The sequence below is a fragment of the Bison bison genome, unplaced genomic scaffold (genome assembly GCF_000754665.1).
Source record: "Bison bison bison isolate TAMUID 2011002044 unplaced genomic scaffold, Bison_UMD1.0 scf7180017864533, whole genome shotgun sequence".
NCBI classification, from domain to species: Eukaryota; Metazoa; Chordata; class Mammalia; order Artiodactyla; family Bovidae; genus Bison; species Bison bison.
The window spans coordinates 5,714,773-5,735,498 of record NW_011495082.1 but is presented as its reverse complement, the minus strand read 5'-3'; positions in this window follow the sequence as shown (position 1 = coordinate 5,735,498).

Sequence of the window (20,726 nt, the reverse complement as noted above, 5' to 3'; positions counted from 1 at the left end):
ACATGACCCAACAATCCCACTCTTAGGTTTATATCCAAAAGAATTAGAGGCAAAGACTCAAAGATTTAAACCCTTGTTCATGGCAGCATTATTCCCCATGTCCATGCCAACATCCATCAGTAGATGAATGGATTAAAAACCATGGTATATATATACACACAATGAAATATTCTTCAACCATAAAGGGAATACATTTCTGATATATGAAAGATCCCTGAAGGCATTATGTCAAGTGAAGAATATTACACTAAATGAAATAAGCCAGACACAAAATGACGAAAAAATACGTTATGATTCGACTTATATGAGGTCCCTAGAATAGACAAACTCATAGAGACAGAAAGCAGAATGGAGGTTACCAGGAGCTGGGCTAAGGCACAAGGAGAGTAACTGTTAAAGGGGCACAAGTTTTCTGCTTGGTAAGAAGAAAGGGTTCTATAAATGGATAGTAGTGATAGATGTACGACATTGTAAGTGTACTTAATTCCACTGAGTTGCACACTTGAAAATGGTTAAAATGATAAATGTTATATATATTTACCACAAAAGAGTCCAAGGCTGATAGAAATTGTTTTAGTCTGTTTGTTTAGAAATATTCATTGCCACTTGACCAATTATGTCTTTCAGTGCAACTGGGTGTCTTAATTTGTCCCCAGTCAATATAAACACGTGTGTATATATATACAAAATCTAATTTCAGAAGATGGAAAAGGGTGTAAGCAGCATTCTGATTTATGAGATCAGGGAGTAAACATAAAATTTACCTTTGTAATTCCGCTGAAGTGTATAGCAAAATATCCTTCTTGAGGTTTATTAAACTCTAATCATTTTCTTGAAAGATTAGCAGCAATTATCATTAAGGTTTAAGCATTTAACTGTGACTACTGCAATAAATCTTATTAAAATAACTGAAACATACTTTTTTTGCATGTGCAACCTGTCTCTGAATCACAACCATCTGTAAGTGGTGATTGCCTGGTGCACACAGATGGGAGTAAAACAACGTTCAGGCTATACCATTCTTCCATCATCACTTGGTACCAAACGGAAATCTGAGTCAGACTATTTGCATTTGAAAGATTATATGATCGCTGTAATTACCAAATACTCGTTGGCTTTCTGATATAAAATGTATGATAGGTACCTGATTGAAAATAACAGTTGAACTGTGCAACCTCTCTCTCTTATCTCTGACAGCCTACTAAAAAAAAATTAGATTTTAACAATAGAGGAACAGGTTTCAGGTTTTTATAGCACACGATTCCTTTTCAGATTTAAAATGACAGAAGAAGGGAACAGAATAATTTATTCCTTCTGGCTTGCAGCACAGAACCATGGAGTCTCTTGGCCCATAACTTCAGGGCTACACTTTCAACTCCCATCATCCTAGATCAGTTACAGAGGTGAGCCTCGGCTCCATCCTACAGTTCTGCCAGGCTAGGAGAAAACAGACCCACGTTACTCACAAAGTCCATGTCATTAAATACGAAAATCGGGAAGCTAAAAATCAAGGAGATTAATATCTTTCTAGGTGTCACCACAGTTTGGCTAGTAAGACCTACCTCTGTTGGATTAATAATCAGAGAAAGGAAAGAGATTTGAACATCACACAATGATAGAGAACTGATTTTGGAGTTGGGCAAACCCTGCTTTAAAGTGGTCATTATAATACCTAAGTGATCATGTTATACCTTAACATCTAAGTGAGCAATTTTGTCTATGAGGGTTTTTTTTTATCAATCGTGATGAACTTAAGAATATTTCTTACTCTTCCAGGAATGCATCTTATAGTTAAAAGTTTGGATCTAGATAGAATCAGACTTCTGAGGCTTAAATTCTGCTTCCCTCCACCTACAGCTGTGTGACTTTGACAGGTAACTTCTCTGTGTACCTCTTTTTTTCTTCACTTATAAAGGAGAAATAATAATGATCAACTCAAAGTTTTGTTGGGGGGGTTCAAATGGGTGAATAAATTTGAGTAGTTTAGAACAGGACCTGGCATCTATTACTGCCAGTATTTATCAATTAGTTATTATTCATATGTGAGCCAATTCATGAGTACACAGTGAAGGCAGACATAGTGCTTGGCCGTGTGGAGCTTCCAGATCTCTAGGAAGATAGATTTTAAAACAGAAATACAAAAACACGTAATTGCAAGATTGAAAGAAAATAAGAGAGGATGGCAGATCTTGTGATATTTGAGCTAATTATTTCATGTCAGATTCATCATCTGAAAGATCTCAAAAATATTATCTATATGTTACGGTAGGAAATACTTAGGTCAAAATCGCTCAGGTGTCTCTGACTCTTTGCAGCCCCATGAAAGCAGCCCGCCAGCCTCCTCTGTCCATGGAATTCTCCAGGCAAGAATGTTGGGTTGCCATTTCCTACTCTAGGGGATCGTCCGACCCAGGGATCAAACTTGGGTTTCTTGCACTGCAGGCAGATTCTTTACCATCTCAACTACCAGTGAGGCCCAACAAAGGGAAAGTGAAACTCTCTCATTTGTGTCCCACTCTTTGCAGCCCCATGGACTGCAGCCCACGAGGTTCCTCTGTCCACGGAATTCTCCAGGCAAGAATACTGGAGTGGGTAGCAGTTCCCTTCTCCAGGGATCTTCCCCATCCAGGGATCGAACCCACATCTCCCGCATTGCAGGAGGATTCTTTACCAACTGAGCTACCAGGGAAGCCCAAAGTGAAAGCGAAAGTGTTACTTGCTCAGTCGTCTGACTCTTTCCAATGTACGGATGATAGCCAGCCAGGCTCCTCTGTCCATGGGATTCTCCAGGCAAGAATCCTGGAGTGGGTTGCCATTCCCTTCTCCAGGGGATCTTCCCAATCCAGGGATTGAACCCAAGTCTCCTGCAGCTCCTGCATTACAGGCAGATTCTTTATCGCTGAGCCACCAGGGAAGCCCTTCATATAAATGGGATCATTGTGTCTGCCTTCTATCACATAGTGTAAGAACTTCAAGGCCGTCCATGTTATAGTATGAATAAGTATTTCATTCTTTCTTTTGGCTGAATAATATTCCGTTGTATGGATATATCACATTTGGTTTATCCATTCATCTGTCAATGGACATTTGAGCTATTATGAATAATATTGAAATGAATATACCCATACCACTATTTGTGTGGACTTATATTTCCAATTCTTACATTATGATACTTATGTAGGAAATACATGAGTATAATACTGTAAAAATCCCTAGCAAAAGGAAAACCTTAGTGCACATTAGTGTCTTTCTTCCCTTTTCTCCATGGCATCTGATCATTTAGATAAGTGCTTGCTTTGTTCACTGTTTGTCTAAAGATTAGTATTATTATTATTTTTGCAGGGAAAAGTTTCTTAACCTCAAATGACCTCATTCTTTGAGACGCCAGATGCTGAAGAATATTAAAATTATATTTAAGACAGTGTTACATTCAAATTAAGATGTATTTTCTGCTAGATTACACTTTTAAAAGACCGTCATCACATATTACATACACTTAGATATCAAATGACTGCATTTACATTTGAACCAAAATAAAAGATGAAAGTGGTTAATGAAGTTCTAATTCATTGCCTTGAATGTTTTTAGCCTGCTACATCCAAATTATTTTTTTTTAAATAACATCCACTAGGAAGGCTAATGCAGTGCAGATGACTCCTCAAATATTTGCAATAGGTCACGTGAACACCGCTGCAGCATCTCAACAATTGACTGTAATAGATTTAAGGGGGGATGATAGGCTGCCTTGACATTTAAATAGATAATATTTTCTATTAAATCTCTTTTAAAAAACCTTGATTAACACCAGAAATATTTCTCACTTAACCAAAAGAAACCCTCATTAAGGAAATTTTCACTGAGTTACATACAATATGCTCATCTGTGCACCATGAACTTGTTTTTACTCTATATTCAAAGCTGTATGTTTATTTCTCTGTTCTAGTTCAGTTCTAAAAGCCAAAAATATGAAACAGATGTGGTGACTTTCTGTGTAGTGTGAAGCACAATTATGCTTCTTTGAATTGCTCAGGCTAAACACTTGCCCTCCCTAGAGCATCTCGAAACTGTTTTTGAGATTCTTTGCAGCCAAGAATCTAGCCTGCTACCTGTCAGGAGCTGGAATTGGCAGGCCAAAGCTAGGGGACTGTAAAGGATGCTGTCTTACTGTCCCCCCAACCAAAGTCTGTGCAACATAATCAATAAGTGGGCACAACTTCAGCTAAATGGTATGCTGTCTCATCCTCAAGAAGAGATTAAGTTGCCAGGTAGTACAGTTCAAGGTCCACTTTACGTGGCCCATTTAACAGCACTCAAAACAACAGCTCAGTGTCCTAAACAAGGTTGCTCCCCTTGTTTAGAAGATGCAGAACCGTCATAAGGCAAAGGGCAAGTGAGGCGGGCATCCGTGAGCCCTCTCAGCTCCTTCCTGAAGGGGCACTAAAAAAAGGGGAAAAAGTTCAGTTTGTTGTGCTTCTGAGTTCATAGACAGCATTGACAACAGTCAAGGGCAAATAAAGAAAAATCTTCCAGTTTATCTGTTGTAGCCATGAGGCCTTTAAACCTGTGTCAATTAGCTTAGCCTATGTATCAAAAGTGTACATGTTGATTTTCCTCTTGCTGAGAATAGTTTAAAACATGTGGAAATTCCTATAAATGAAGAGAAAGCTTGAAACAAATGGTAATTTTGTGCTCAAAAAAGAAACTTTCCTTCAGGCTGTGGGAGGTGAGGAAAAGAACTTCCTTTCCTTCTAAAATGAGTGGATGCTGAAAATAATGGCATTCATAGAATCCTGCATTGATCTTGCTAGCTTACAACTGCAAAAAGGTCTTGAAGCAAAAGCTAACAACCATGTTCATATAGAAATATTTACAGAATGCCATGTTCAGGAAGGTCCTAAGATTGATACAAATAAGCATACCAGCAGCCTCCTCAAATGTATGTTTTCCATCAAAGCAAACCATGCATCACCATTCATTCACTCAGAATTCATTTATTTCATGGAGACCTGGGCATTATGCTAGATGCTAAGGATACAGAAATGAAAAGAGTAAGTATATGCTGCAATATGTTCATATGGAAAGGGGAAAAGACATTTAAGACATGTAACAGACAGAGTATTTTTACTACTACCGAGGACTCCTTTCCTGTGGTAGTCAGGTCTCTGGGTCTTGGAATAACAGATATGAAGACGAGGAAGGTGAAAACAATTTGGCCTACATAACCTCAAGATACATTTTTAGCATCTGTATCTAGGAGTCAGGCCCCATTGTAGACCAATTCTTAAATTGTAACAACTTCTCTAAGTCTCTTCCTACCAATCCCACCGCTCTCAATACACCACTCATGAAAAGCCAAGAAAGTGAGAGGGCATGTAATCAGGAGGACTTGCACCTTTTGTTTTTCACCCTGAGAGATGTCTGATTCCATCTGGTCACTTTCAGTTTCGTTGATACTGCATGGTCTCAGAGGGAAAACGCTGGTATTTCCACCCCTCAGCATCTCTGCTGTGGTCCTGCACTGTGCAGGCTGTGGCCCCTGTATCCAGACCCACCTTCCGCTCTTCAGGCTTTATAGCGACCTAGGTCATTAGAGGACACTTGTCCATGTGGATTGAGTCAAACAGGACTGAGCATCATTGGGGTATATGAGATAGTAAAGCCCAAAGCGGTGGCCGGATCACACAATCATCAAGTATATCCATGAGAAGGACAGCTGTCTTAATTCCTGGGGATGAGTTTTCTACGGTTACAAACCAAGCATAGGATAGATTCATCTGAGTGTTGGCTCTGCACTGACTTTGGCAGGGCCAGGTACTTTGGGACAGAGTCCAGAAGATGGATTCCAGTGGTGGTGGTAATGGTTCAGTCGCTAAGTCATGACCAACTCTTTTGCGAGCCCATGAACTGTAACCCACCAGGTTCCTCTGTCCCTTGGATTTCCCAGATAAGAATACTGCAGTGAGTTGCCATTTTTTTTCTCCAGGGGATCTTCCTGACCCAAGGATTGAACCCAGGTCTCCTGCATTGCAGGCGGATTCTTTACCAACTGAGCCACTAGGGAAGCCCATGGATTCTAAAGCCTAACTCTAATCATGTTACCTTGAATTTTTGTCTCACATATAAACCAAGGCCTTGGACTTAGATACAGATAACTTAATGCATTTATCCAATGATTCCATATCAAGGGACAGAGTAGAATATTCTTGATGAAAGGTCCTTGGAAGCAGACATGAATGAATCATGAAGCAGTAAACAAATCCAAAACTATAAAATCATACTTGTTTAAAGCAAGTTCTGTAAAAGAGGTCTAGATTTGGGAGTAGGTTTATTGCACAAAGTATGCTATTTCCACCAGTTTTGAGGAAAGAAACTATGACTCCTCAGTTGAAGCCACCCTGCCTTAAGATGCAGCAAAGTAAGCGTAGGCAAAGTCTGCCTGTGTTCTTAGTCTACCATATTAATATCACATCTCAACAAATAAGAATACTACAATCGCTGCGATAATGATATACAAAAAGTACATGAGGGTCAAAGAGGAAAAGATTGCTCAGAGCAGTCAGTAAAGGCCTCATCTACCCACTCCAGTATTCTGGTCAGGAGAATTCCAGGGACTACCGTCCATGGGGTGGCAAAGAATCGGACACTACTGAGAAACTTTCACTTTCAAGATACTACACTTACACTGAGCCTTGAGCTTGCCAGGGAAGAAAGCAGGCAGAGAGAGCACTGCAGATTGAGACAACAGCCTGTGTCGAAGCCCACAGTCTGAAACCACATGAGAGCCGAGGACATGTTCATGGGACTGGAACCAGGAAATGCAAGATGCAAAGCATGTCAGCATGCACAGGTGCTGGAACTCAACTTTCTGACCATGGAGCGTCATTTCCTCATTTCAAGCAGTGGTCTGCTGTGATCAGGTGGTAAGCAGAGGTCGGAAGCCTCATTTCTATGCACAAACGCCACCACAAACACTGCTCTATGTATATAAATATATAATCCTGCACGTGCATAATTTGCATCACAAGCTGTTAGGTGCAATTTTCTCAGAGAAGTTTGGAAACAGTCGCTCATCAATTGGACAGACAAGGTAGAGAGACCATGGAGATACGCTGAATAGTCTCTACAGAAATCTCCAATTACAACGAACTCTGATGATTCGAGAATAAAATGGTATTTGAAATCCAGGGGTCGGAACGGTGGAACTTGCAATATCACTACTTCATAAGCTCGAGAGGGGTAGTGTTTTTAAAACAGAAAAGGAAAAAAAGTCTTTCAAATTGTAAAAATGACAATTATTTAACATAATGTTTCCCACCCCCATAATAGTTTTTCCTAAAATGTGTGGAATAATTTATATATAAATATGTAGATGTATACAAACTGAAATGCCAAACATTGAAAAGAAACTCAAATGAGTGGGTATTTACATATGGAATAGAGCTCATAAGAAACCGTGTTTTCATGATAATGAGATGTTTTCCAAGCTCCCTTTCATTCTGGAAATTTACTCAGAGACAAGCCTATCTAGTCATAAAATAACAAAGAAATTCACAGGCAGCCTTAGAAATCTAAAAGGATAAGATCTGACCTAAGAAATGGCCACTGTGCTCTCTCAAGTTCAGTGATGGGTCAAAGAGTGAAATGAAAATTCCCAAGACATAGAAGGTAGACAGTCCTTCAGCTAACCACATCTTTAACAGTTATGGGACATACGCTATTTCAAGTCCAGAGACAGCTCAAGCGGATTTAAGTAGGATTCTACTGTTTAGGTACATTCTACAGGGATCATTAACTATCTGTATACAATCACAGAAGAAAGAAAACACAAAACAAGGCTTTCTCCGTAATGTTCAGGAAATGGGCGCTTATGATCCTCAGAGCTCAAGCAAGGAAAAGGTAACTAATTTGTTTCCAAATGTGTCTGATAACTACTGTGTTTTAAAAATTCATCAAGATGTAAACAACTGTGATGTTAGCAAGATAGTTATCTTCTCAGAGGGATGTGATATTTTGTAAGAAAAACAAGAAAAATGCTTTAAGGCATTGTTTCCAACAAGAAAAGTAAGCCTCCTGATTACAAAACCATTAAATTTCTCATCTAAAGGCTATATTCAAATGACTGACTCAAGTTTCTTTCAGTTACAGAAGACAAAAATCCAACTCAAACCAGCTTAAAACAAAAAAATTTACCACTTCACGTGACTAAATTGTGTGCTGAATCCGGTTGCTTCAATAAATTCATCACAACACTGTCCCTGTCTCTTTATGTCTTAACTCTATTTCCCTCCATCTGCTTTATTGTGAAATATGCCTTCCCCACACAGTGAGTAAGGATGCCCCCTGATAACACCGAGAGAATTTTCTATCAGTGCAATAACCCAAGTGGAAAGGGAATGTGTCTTTCCCAGTAGTTTCAGCTAAAAATCTCAAACTGACTCAGACTGAGCTTTAGTGAACTTGCAGCTCTGAACGGTTTGTTCTTTCCAAAGTGTGTGTCATACTGATTGGCAAGACATGGATCACACACCCAGCTCTGGATTCAAGGAGTGAGTTCAGTTCTCTGGGTTACAGTGACCAAGAATGAAGGATAGGTAACCCCCGCAAAGAGACAAGGAGCAGATAAACATGTATTTTTTACTCTACAGATAAATTATCATCATGAATTTCCATTTCATACATTCACTTTTTATAAAAGGACATTTCACAGTTTCAGTAAATTGCATTCTCTGTAGGGACAGGCACCATACTGTGTTAATGCTCTGGCTAATGCTCTAAAGTCACTGGAAAATATGGCAACTCTTATACGGCTGGCAAAAATCATCATGAGTATTTCTAGGCTCCAGACTCATTCCATGTACTTCCTTTTTTATTTAGATCCAATCAGGTTAAAAATTCTTTTCAAGACAGTCCATTGCAGAGAGGTAGAGAGAGAAGCTACATACACATTGATGGTCATAAGAAGCCAGAGATAAAACTCAGTAAGCAAGAAACTAGATGGATAACATGAATATAAAAGTTTCAGGACGTCAACAAAGTCAGGAAGGTAGGATTATAAAGACAGGGTCCAAAATCTGGCAATTCAAAGGTTAAATAAGCACAACTATAGAAAACAGGAAACTGGTTCAAAGGAAAATGATGCTCTTTGCAGTCTTTTAAAATTACTGCTGAATGCTGAGTATATAAAGACAAGGTCTCATCAACTGGAAGTATATTTCCATTCAAAGGTATCAACTGGATTCCCAATGTGCTTTTTTATCCCATTTGAAAAAAAGGAAGAGGGCTCAGGCTTTGAAAGTTTTAAATAGATAAGACCAGGTGGCCTAAACAAGTCAATCCTAATCATGAACAATTATGAGATCATTGCCTCAAATTAAAGAAAAAAAATCTTCTTTTGACACATTTCTATTTCTGATACATGGAAAGATATGATTGGCGGCCACACTGATTGATACTGCTCTAAATCACAGGGAATGTAGTGTGGCCAGTTACTGGTACATCCCCCATTGCCTGAATTTTCAGTCTTCTTAACAACCATCCTCTCCAGGAGACCATGTGATTTCAGAATGAGTCACAGTTCAGTTCTTTAGCATTACTTGGTTCATACATCAGAAATTAAACTAATGTCATCCTCTGGTTATCTAAAAGCCTTGGGATAGCTACACAATAGCTATTAGTGATGAGTTCTTGGCAATACCAATTTATGGTATTTATTAATTCTATAAACATTTACTGAGTATCCATAATGTTCCAGGTACCGTGCTAAATGTTAACATAATACCCATCCACTCAAATTGTCAAAGTATGTTATCAGTGTTACTAACAAATGCATGAAAAATGTTATCAAGGCTACAGAGGAAGATGCACTGCAGAATCCCTGCCTGCATGTGAACTAGGGAACAGGATGAGTATTTGCCCACTTAGAAAGTAAGAGAGGGCACTGCTACCAAAGAACAAGATTCGTAAGGACCCAATGGGAATAATGTATTTGGTAAATAAACCCAGTTCAGTGTTACTGGAGCATGACTTGATAAAGGTCAGATTGCAAGGAGCAACATATACACCAAACTAATTTTGTTTAAATTTTACACTTCAGTGAGTCATGAGGCCCTGCTTTAAAAGAAGTGAAGACAGCTGATATCTTTAATTCTCACCTAATTTCTGAGTAATATCACTGCTCCACCAGTCTGGAAGGAGGACTAAGGTAAATGGGAAACGGGTAGGAGGCAACTGGCCACACAAGAAATAGTGCGATAGCAGTGGAATGGAGTTTTCGAAATTTGCTGGCATACTGAGTGCAGCACTTTCACAGCATCATCTTTTAGGATTTGAAATAGCTCAGCTGGAATCCCATCACTTCCCAAGGTCCATTCCAGGATGTCTGGCTCTAGGTGACTGATCACACCATCATGATTATCGGGGTCATTAAGATCTTTTTTATATAGTTCTTCTGTGTATTCTTGCCACCTCTTCTTAATATCTTCTGCTTCTGTTTGGTCCATACCATTTCTGTTCTTTATTGTGCCCATCTTTGCATGAAATGTTCCCTTGGTATCTCTAATTTTATTGAAGATACCAATAAGATATCCATAGTCTTTCCCATTCTACTGTTCTCCTATTCCTTTGCACTGATCACTGAGGAAGGCTTTCTTATATCTCCTTGCTATTCTTTGGAACTCTGCATTTAGATGGGTATACCTTTTCTTTTCTCCTTTACCTTTCATTTCTAAAGGTCAGTTTTCATTCCAATCCCAAAGAAGAGTAATGCCAAAGAATGTTCAAACTACCACAGAACTGCACTCATTTTACATGCTAGCAAAGCAATGGCTCAAAATCTTTCCAGCTAGGCTTCAACAGTATGTAAACCGAGAACTTCCAGATGTTCAAGCTGGATTCAGAAAAGGCAGAGGAACAAGAGATCAAATTGCCAACATCCATTGGATCATAGAAAAAGCAAGAGAGTTCCTGAAAAACATCTACTTCTGGTTTGTTGATTACACTAAAGCCTTTGACTACATGGATCACAACAAACTGTGGAAACTGTGGAAAACTCTTAAAGAGATGGGAATACCAGACCACCTGACCTGCCTCTTAAGAAATCTGTATGCAGGTCAGGAAGCAACAGTTAGAACTGGACATGGAACAACAGACTAGCTCCAAATTGGGAAAGGAGCACATCAAGGCCATATATTGTCACCCTGCTTATTCAACTTCTATGCATGTGAAATGCCAGGCTGGATGAAGCACAAGCAGGAATCAAGGTTGCAGGGAGAAATATCAATAACCTCAGATATGCAGATGACACCACCCTATGGCAGAAAGTGAAGAGGAAGAACTAAAGAGCCTCTTCATGAAAGTGAAAGAGAAGAGCGAAAAAGCTGGTTTAAAATTCAACATTCAAAAAATGAAGATCATGGCATCCAGTCCCATCACTTCATGGCAAATAGATGGGGAAATAATAGAAACAGTGAAAGACTTTATTTTCTTGGGCTCTAAAATCACTGTGGACATTGACTGCAGCCATGAAATTAAAAGATGCTTGTTTCTCAGAAGAAAAGCTATGACAAATCTAAACAGCATATTAAAAGCAGAGACATTACTTTGCCAAAAAAGGTCATTCTAGTCAAAGCTATGGTTTTTCCAGTAATCATGCATGCATGTGAGAGCTGGACAATATAAAAGGCTGAGAGCCAAAAAATTGATGCTTTCCAACTGTGGTGCCAGAGAAGACTCTTCAGGAGATCAAAGCAGTCAATCCTAAAGGAAATCGGTCCTGAACATTCATTGGAAGGACTGATGCTAAAGCTGAAGCTCCAGTAGTTTGGCCACTTGGTGTGAAGAGCCGACTCATTGGAAAAGACCCTGACGCTGTGAAAGACAGAAGGCAGGAGAAGGGGACGACAGAGGATGAGATGGTTGGACGGCATCACCGACCCAATGGACACGAGTTTGAGCAAACACCGGGAAATGGTGAAGGACAGGGAAGCCTGGTATGCTGCAGTCCATAGGGTCACTATAAGCCAGACACAACTGAGTGACTGAACAACAGTGGAATGGAGAGAAACTGGATTAAAGAGATATAACTGGTGGAATCTGGTGACCAATTTCAAGTAATTGTAGAAAGAGTGGAAACAATTCACAGTATATCCAAGACTTCTAACTTTGAAAAAAAGTGAAACTATTAACTAAACTTAGAGTTAGGAAGGTGAAGCTTTGTGATCGAGACTGGTAACTGTTCACCAAATCCATGCTCCTCTTCTGCCAAGACATCCCAGTGGACTACATTCCCCATCTCCTTTGCAGTTAGCAGGATCCTAAAACAAGGGCAGTTGAATATGGACTCAGAAATTTGGAGCTCAGGAGAAAAGCCATCTTGAAGAGAGGATTGAGGACCATCCGTTTATGATTCAAGTCATCAGAATGAATGGAGAACACCCTTAATATCACCACTAGCCATAATCCATTGCAAGACATCAACTCTTTATTAGATTAGATTATTCCCGTAACATTATATATAAGATTAAGAAACACTGAAAATACGACTGAATATGTGATATTGAAAAACAACAGCAAGGAACATCTAACACTATTCTTTATCTATTTTTGTGGTCAGATACAGGAAATGTCAAGGACAAGACAGGAAGTTAATGATGTTGCTTTCTTCCACTCTATATCACATAGCACACATGTACAGTTGCTTTTCTCTCCACTATGAGTACCTACTAAACAAAATGCTCAGATACTGTGAGTCATATTTATTGTTTTATATCCTGTGTGTGCATGCTTAGTTGCTTCAGTCCTGTCCAACTCTTTGCAACCCCATGGACTGTAGCCAGCCAGGCTCTCTGCCCATGGGGATTCTCCAAGGAAGAATACTGGAGTAGGTTGCGTGCCTGCCTCCAGGGGATATTCCCAACCTAGGGACTGAACCCGCATCTCTCATGTCTCCTGGATTGGGAGTCGGGTTCTTTACCACTAGCGCCACTTGAGAAGCCCATTTTATATCCCATCACTTTGCAAAAGGAATTTGAGGCATCCCAAATGCTATATCCTGCAACATATAAAAATTTTATCTAACTGTTGAAGAACTATAGCTGTACCTATATACAAATATATATGTAAATAGTATACATTTTACTATATTTCTGTTAAAAGTGTTTAGAATATGCATTAATCTACTTTACTCATCTGAGACATGAATAGAAAAAAAGAAAAAAGGGAAAACAACTGAAATGCAATTTCTAAAAAAAAAAAATCACTCTACTAACATTTAGAAATGTTTCCATTAATTCCTAGCAGATTATTTTAGTCTGACTATAAAGATTAAATAGTTTCTGTCCAAGCAGATTTATTTTGTAGTATCTGAACTAAGATCACCTTCCTTCTTTCATCTAAAAACTAAAAAGTACCATCTGAAAAACTCCTACTCACTACAAAACAGTATTAATACTATACCAGAAATTGCTCCATGAAGATTGTAAAAATACTGGGAGGAGGGGAAGGATTATTGTTGCTTTAGCCATCGCTTGTTCCATTCTTTATTTGCCTATTTCCCATGTAAGTACTGACCAAGTTTGCCTTCACTTAGTGTCAGAGAGCCTACAGCCAAAAAAATTATAAGGTGTCTGAATTATTTATTTCAAAACTTTAGAGGCATCTGAGGCATCTCCTATATTTTATAGACTTTGAATGGATCAGTGTCAACCACTAGAAATGTAGACTCAATGATCCCATAAGCCCAAATGGCCATTCTGTACCCAAATGAAAAATGTCACGTGAGCCCTTTGGCCTTGGAGACTCTAACCCAGAGCTTATTTATGGGAATTACATGCTTCAGTCACCAATAAATCTTACAACCCTAATCTATGAAGAAAGAGATTTTCTTTATATTAAGTTATGGAAGTCAATGATGGCTGTGAGGTGAGCTGCTTAGAAAGTAGTCTGTAAATCCAACTCTATGAGGTAAGCCTTTTAAGAACATTTTTCTCTTAGCAACAGAAGGAACGGTACTTCAGTTTAGATTTTATTTCCTTATGGAACATATTCTAGTGGTAAAAATGACTGAGTATTTTGTGACTCTGAAATGCAATAATTAAAACATAATCTGTTCCCTAAGAACTTGAAATTTTTCTAAATTTGAGATGCTCAACTGGGATATCCCAAACTAAATCGGAATAACTTAAAGAGTAAATCCAAACCTTTGTGCCAAACTGATGCGTGCACCTACAATATCTGTACAACATGAGAACATAAGCTGAACGTAATACCTAGCTACAAACTATTTATACCTTCAAATTTAAGGTACATCTAAACCACACACACACAAAAATCGTAGTTTCTTGGAAGGTACAATCTTGACATCTTTTAAAATCCTGTGGGTTTCCAGATCGAAATGGCAGACTATACACATTCACCCTCCTTGTTTCCTAAAATCACATGAAAATAATAGAAATATGAACAGAAGGGACTAAATGTTGAATAGTACTGAGATGAGAATAGCAGCCATCAGTAGACCACAGAATTTTCTCAACTTGGAGTCTAAAGAGAGGCAAATAAGAGAGTATAAGCTAAAAAGCTGCAGAAGACCACTGTAGAGGTGTCAAGTTTTGAGGGAACGAGAGCAAGGAACAACAGAATGCTGTGGGGCTGTAATCAGGAGATAAAGGAAGGGACTTTGCATGGACCAGTCAGTGAGCTGTCCTCTCAAGCCTTTCTCTTCCTTCTCTCAGGGGATGAGGTAGCAGCAATGCCTCAGAATAAGACCACAGAAGCGCTTTCTAAAGAAAGCGAAGGATCGCCTGAGGCGGGCTAAGACTCCTGAGACAGACACGGAGCGGAGACGGAAGTAAATCCAAACGGTATAGACGACTACATACGGAGAGAAGCAGCACATATGGAGAGAAGCCTAACTACGGATACAATTACAGTTTTTCACAGTTTGCTTTTCTCAGAAATAAAACGCTCTTTACCAGTCAAATAACCCACTATATCTTACCAATTTTCCTATAATCTGATCTACTGACTTGACTTTTGGTATCATTAAAAATAGCTGCATTTTTCCTACTGTACAGTACAGGGAACTCTGATCAATGTTATGCAGCAGACTGGATAAGGGGGGAGTTTGGGCAATAATGGATACATGTATATGTATGGCTGAGTGCCTTCGCGGTCCACCCAGAACTATCATAACATTGTCCACAAGCTAGACTCCAACATGAAATAAAAAGTTAAAAAAAAATGTACCTACCGCATTATGCTGTTGTAACTGAGTTAACACCTAGAAAGCAGAAAATAATATCCACCCTAGTACATAGTAAGTGCTCAATAAATGTTAGCTGTTATCATTACCGGGAAAAAAAAAAACTTGTGTCTCTTATAAGGACTCTATTAAAATTTGTAGGGGTGATCGAAATTTAGAAACAAAGGTCCGTTTAGTGAAGGCTATGGTTTTTCCAGTGGTCATGTATGGATGTGAGAGTTGGACTATAAGAAAGCCGAGCACTGAAGAATTGATGCTTTTGAACTGTGGTGTTGGAGAAGACTCTTGAGAGTCCCTTGGACTGCAAGGAGATCTAACCAGACCATCCTAAAGGAAATCAGTCCTGAATATTCATTGGAAGGACTGATGCTGAAGCTGAAACTCCAATACTTTGGCCACCTGATGCGAAGAACAGACTCACTGAAAAAGACCCTGATGCTGGGAAAGATTGAATGTGGGAGGAGAAGGGGATGACAGAGGATGAGATGATTGGATGGCATCACCAACTTGATGGACAATGAGTTTAAGTAAGCTCTGGGAGTTGGTGATGGACAGGGAAGCCTGGTGTGCTACAGTCCATAGGGTAGCAAAGAATCGAACACAACTGAGCAACTGAACTGAACTGATAGAAGTTTTGTCTTTCAGAGGTAAAAAATAAATTCTGCTTTTCCATTATTTCAAAGACACTCCCTTTTCCTTCCACATTAATATCTTTTTTTTTCTTTTTTATTTCTTTATTCATTTATTTTGATTGTGCTGGGTCTTCATTGTTGCGCACAGGATTTCTTTTTTTAATTAATTTACTTTTTATTGAAGTATAATTGTTTTATAGAATTTTGCTGTTTTCTATCAAACCTCAACATGAATCAGCCATAGGTATACTTAGATCCCCTCCCTTTTGAAACTCCCTCCCACTTCCCTCCCCATCCCAATAAAGGGCATCATCAGTGTGGTTCTATCCAGAGTAGGTGTGACACAGTGTAGCCACTGTTTTGTCATGCGCTTACTTGGTTGTTATCCCAAGGGGTATGACTGGACAACAGCAAGCCCTCATTTCAAAAATCAAAATATTTAAGGAAGAGCTATGAGAACTGCTTGTTGACTGAAACTTGCCATTGATACCTGCTGTCAAGAACAGGAAAACATCAGAATCAAAACTTGCTGAAGGGATGTCAATGGCTTTGAAGAAACTCCCAGAGATAATGAGTGAAGCACATGTCTACAAAATGCTGCTTCATCAATACTTTCAAGAGTCAAAAGTGTGGAACTGTATTTAAAAAAAAAAACTCAGACCCTGATGACTTTGAGTCAAGAAGTAGCTTAGAAGAATTGGGATGTGAAAAAGTTTTAGTTAGACCCTAATTTATTTTGCTTAGATTTTCCCTGTGTGTATTCACAAGGATTAAAATTACACCTAACCAAGTCTAAATGATAAGAATGATTTTTGGCAGTGATTTTCTTTTTCTTGGTAGTGTAAAAAAATGATACATCTTTCATTCAAAGGCACCCCAGATTTGTTGAGAAACAGTTACTACCATTTCAAGAAAATCTGGCTGTTTTAGCAGAATTATAGATAATATTTCATAATAACTTTAATTGGAGTATAACCTTTAAAAATTGTCAATCACTGTGTTATACACCTGAAGATTATATAATATTGTAAATCAACTATACCTCAATAAAAGAAAAGGAAATTAGCTATTTTATCACTTTTGCAACACAAAAGTGATTAAAGTATATGCGACATATGTCACTAATAAACTCAGCTCCTTATCCCTGGTTGGGAATCCACGGCGGCTCAGATGGTAAAGAATCAGCCTGCAATGCAGGAGACACAGGTTTGATCCCTGGATCAGGAAGCTCCCCTGGAGAAGGAAATGGCAATCCACTTCAGTATTCTTGCCTGGAAAATTCCATGAACCGAGGAGCCTTATGGCCTAGTCCATGGAGTTGCAAAAAGTCCTGACATGACTTAGTGACTAAACCACCACCACCCGCTTATTCTAATCTCTCCTAAGTGCTTTGTCACAACTCTCTTAGTCACATTTTCCCCCAGAAACGTATGGCTCACTCATCAGTTTTGATTCTTACTTGATTAGAGACAGAAAAAAATACATATGATGCTTTACAAATAGACATATGCTTAACAGAACAAAACATCCATAATTTCCTATTTATTTAAATCAATAAAAATTAAGAGTAACTTAGAATGTTCACCCTTCTTTTAGATTATTTCTGATTTTACATTTACCTACTATTTTGCTCAGAAATATAAATAAAACCAATAGCAAAAAGAGAAAGATAAAGGTGAACAAATGGGAGAAATGACCCATGGTAGAACAGAGATAACTCTGGAAAAGAGGAGACACATCAAAAAATGTAACTGGCTCTATCAGAGGATTTGAGGTGGCTACTGTATTCAAAGCACAAGAGTAAGCTTCTGGGGGCAAAAGAAGCAATCACAGAAGAAACCCTGTAAATTAAAAAATATAATTAATCTGTATTAAAAAAAAAAAAAAATACAACTGATGACATGACACCTAAAAAAAAAAAATTACCTAAAGAAAGACCAATATTAGTGTTGAACTGTGTTACCTTTTGGTTCTGAGTGCTAGAGTAAATGTGAGGGGGGAATGCTTTACGATTCTGATTTTAAAAACTGTCTTGAACCCAAAATCCTTCACAAAAATGAATCAAAGAACTATGAAAATAGAGTGACACATGTTCATAGTGGCATCGTTCACAATTATCAGATACGGAAGCAGGCCAAGCGCCCATCAACAAATGAATGGATAAAGTGGGATATCTTACAGTGTTTGCCAATCTTTTAAGTAGTTTCTTCAAAGAGGTTGCATGTGAAGCTCATATTTTTAAAATGAGATTTTTCCATTTGCACCAACATAGATGGACTTGGAGGGTATTATGCTTAGTGAGACAAGCCAGGGAGAGGTAAACACTGTATGGTATCACTTCTATGTGGGATCTGAAAAACAAACTAGACAAAACAACAACAACAACAAACAGACTCACACAGAGAACAAACTAGTAGTTACCAGTAGGGAAAGGGAAGGTTGAAGGAGCAACTACAAGTAGGGGATTAAGACGTACAAATTACGTTCCAGATGTTGTACAATGTATCCTTGGAGCTTGTTTATATTGTGAATATTTTATAAGTGTAATATAACCTTAAAAATTGTGTTTTACACCTGAAACATATAATATATCAACTATACTTATATAATTTTTATATCTATTATTTAAAGTATTTACAGCTCTACATCCTCTTCAAAACTTGCACTCTTTGATTTTAATTTTTTCCAATCAATTTTAATTTTTTCCTATCAAGGTCATATCTTATTCTAGTCTTACTTTCCATTTCTTGATCTTAATTATATTGTAAAACACTTTATATTTTATGATTTCTTTTTGCCCCTGTGAAATACCTATTCACATATTTGGACCATTTTCCTCTTAGGTGCTTTTTCTCTTTTCTTTTCATATATCTGAAAACTAATATTGCCAGCTAAATACGTCTCAAGTGCATTTTTATTTTATGTTCTATAGTTTATTTTTTGACTATAATGTCTTTTGATGAGGAAGTAATCTTATTTAATATCAGATCAGATCAGTTGCTCAGTTGTGTCCGACTCTTTGCGACCCCATGAATCGCAGCACGCCAGGCATCCCTGTCCATCATCAACTCCCGGAGTTCACTCAGACTCACGTCCATCGAGTCAGTGATGCCATCCAGCCATCTCTATAGTTGAATATAACAACTCCAATAAGTCATTGAATCTTAAATTTTGTCTTCCAACTAATTTTGAAGGTATGCAGATGTGCTCAGCCGTGTCCCACTCTGTGCAACACCATGGATGTAGCCCACCAGGCTCCTCTGCCCATGGAATTCTCCAGGCAGGAATAGTGAAGTGGGTTGTCATTTCCTCCTCCAGGGGAATTTTGAAAGTATACTTACTAAAGAATAAGAACAGAATGCACTTTAGCTTGATTTATTGTTCAGTCGCTCAGTTGTGTCCAACTTTTTGTGACCCCCTTGGACTGCAGTATGCCACATTTCCCTGTCTTTCACCATCTCCCAGAGCTTGTTCAAACTCATGTCCACTGAGTCGGTGATGCCATACAACCATCTCATCCTCTATCGTCCCCTTCTCCTCCCACCTTCAACCTTTCCCAGCATCAGGGTCTTTTCTAATCAGTCAGCTCTTTGTATCAGGTGGCCGAAGTATTGGAACTTCAGCAACAGTTCTTCCAGTGAATATTCAGGACTGATCTCCTTTAGGATTGACTGGTTTGATCTCTTTGCTGTTCAAGGGATTCTCAAGAGTCTTCTCTACACTGCAATTCAAAAGCATCAATCCTTCAGCACTCAGCATTCTTTACGGTCCAACTCTCACATCCATACATGACTACTGGAAAAACCATAGCTTTGACTATACGGACCTGAGTTGGCAAAGTAATGTCTCTTCTTTTTAATATGCTGTCTGTTTCTCATAGCTTTTCCTTCAAGGAGCAAGTGCCTTTTAATTACAAGGCTGTAGTCACCATCTGCAGTGATTTTGGAGCCCAAGAAAATAAAGTCTGTCACTGTTCCATTGTTAGCCCATCTATTTACCATAAAGTGATGGGACTGAATGCCATGAACTTAGTTTTCTGAATGTTGAGTTTTAAGCCAGCTTTTTCACTCTCCCCTTTCACTTTTAGTGAGTTCCTCTTCTCCTTCTGCCATAAGGGTGGTATCATATACATATATGAGGTTATTGATATTTCTTCCGGGAATCTTGATTCCAGCTTGTGCTTCATTCACCTGGCATTTCACAAGATGTACTCTGTATATAAGTTAAATAAGCAGGGTGACAATATACAACCTTGACATCAGATCAGATCAGTTGCTCAGTTGTGTCTGACTCTTTGCGATGCCATGAATCGCAGCACGCCAGGCCTCCCTGTCCATCACCAACTCCCGGAGTTCACTCAGACTCATTTCCATTGAGTCAGTGATGCCATCCGGCCATCTCATCCTCTGTCGTCCCCTTCTCCTCTTGCCCCCAATCCCTCCCGGCATCAGAGTCTTTTCCAATGAGTCAACTCTTCGCATGAGGTGGCCAAAGTACTGGAGTTTCAGCTTTAGCATCATTCCTTCCAAAGAAATCCCAGGGCTGATCTCCTTCAGAATGGACTGGTTGGATCTCCTTGCAGTCCAAGGGACTCTCGAGTGTCTTCTCCAACACCACAGTTCAAAAGCATCAATTCTTCGGCGCTCAGCCTTCTTCACAGTCTAACTCTCACATCCATACATGACCACAGGAAAACCATAGCCTTGACTAGATGAACCTTTGTTGGCAAAGTAATGTCTCTGCTTTTCAATATGCTATCTAGGTTGGTCATAACTTTCCTTCCAAGGAGTAAGCATCTTTTAATTTCATGGCTGCAGTCACTATCTGCAGTGATTTTG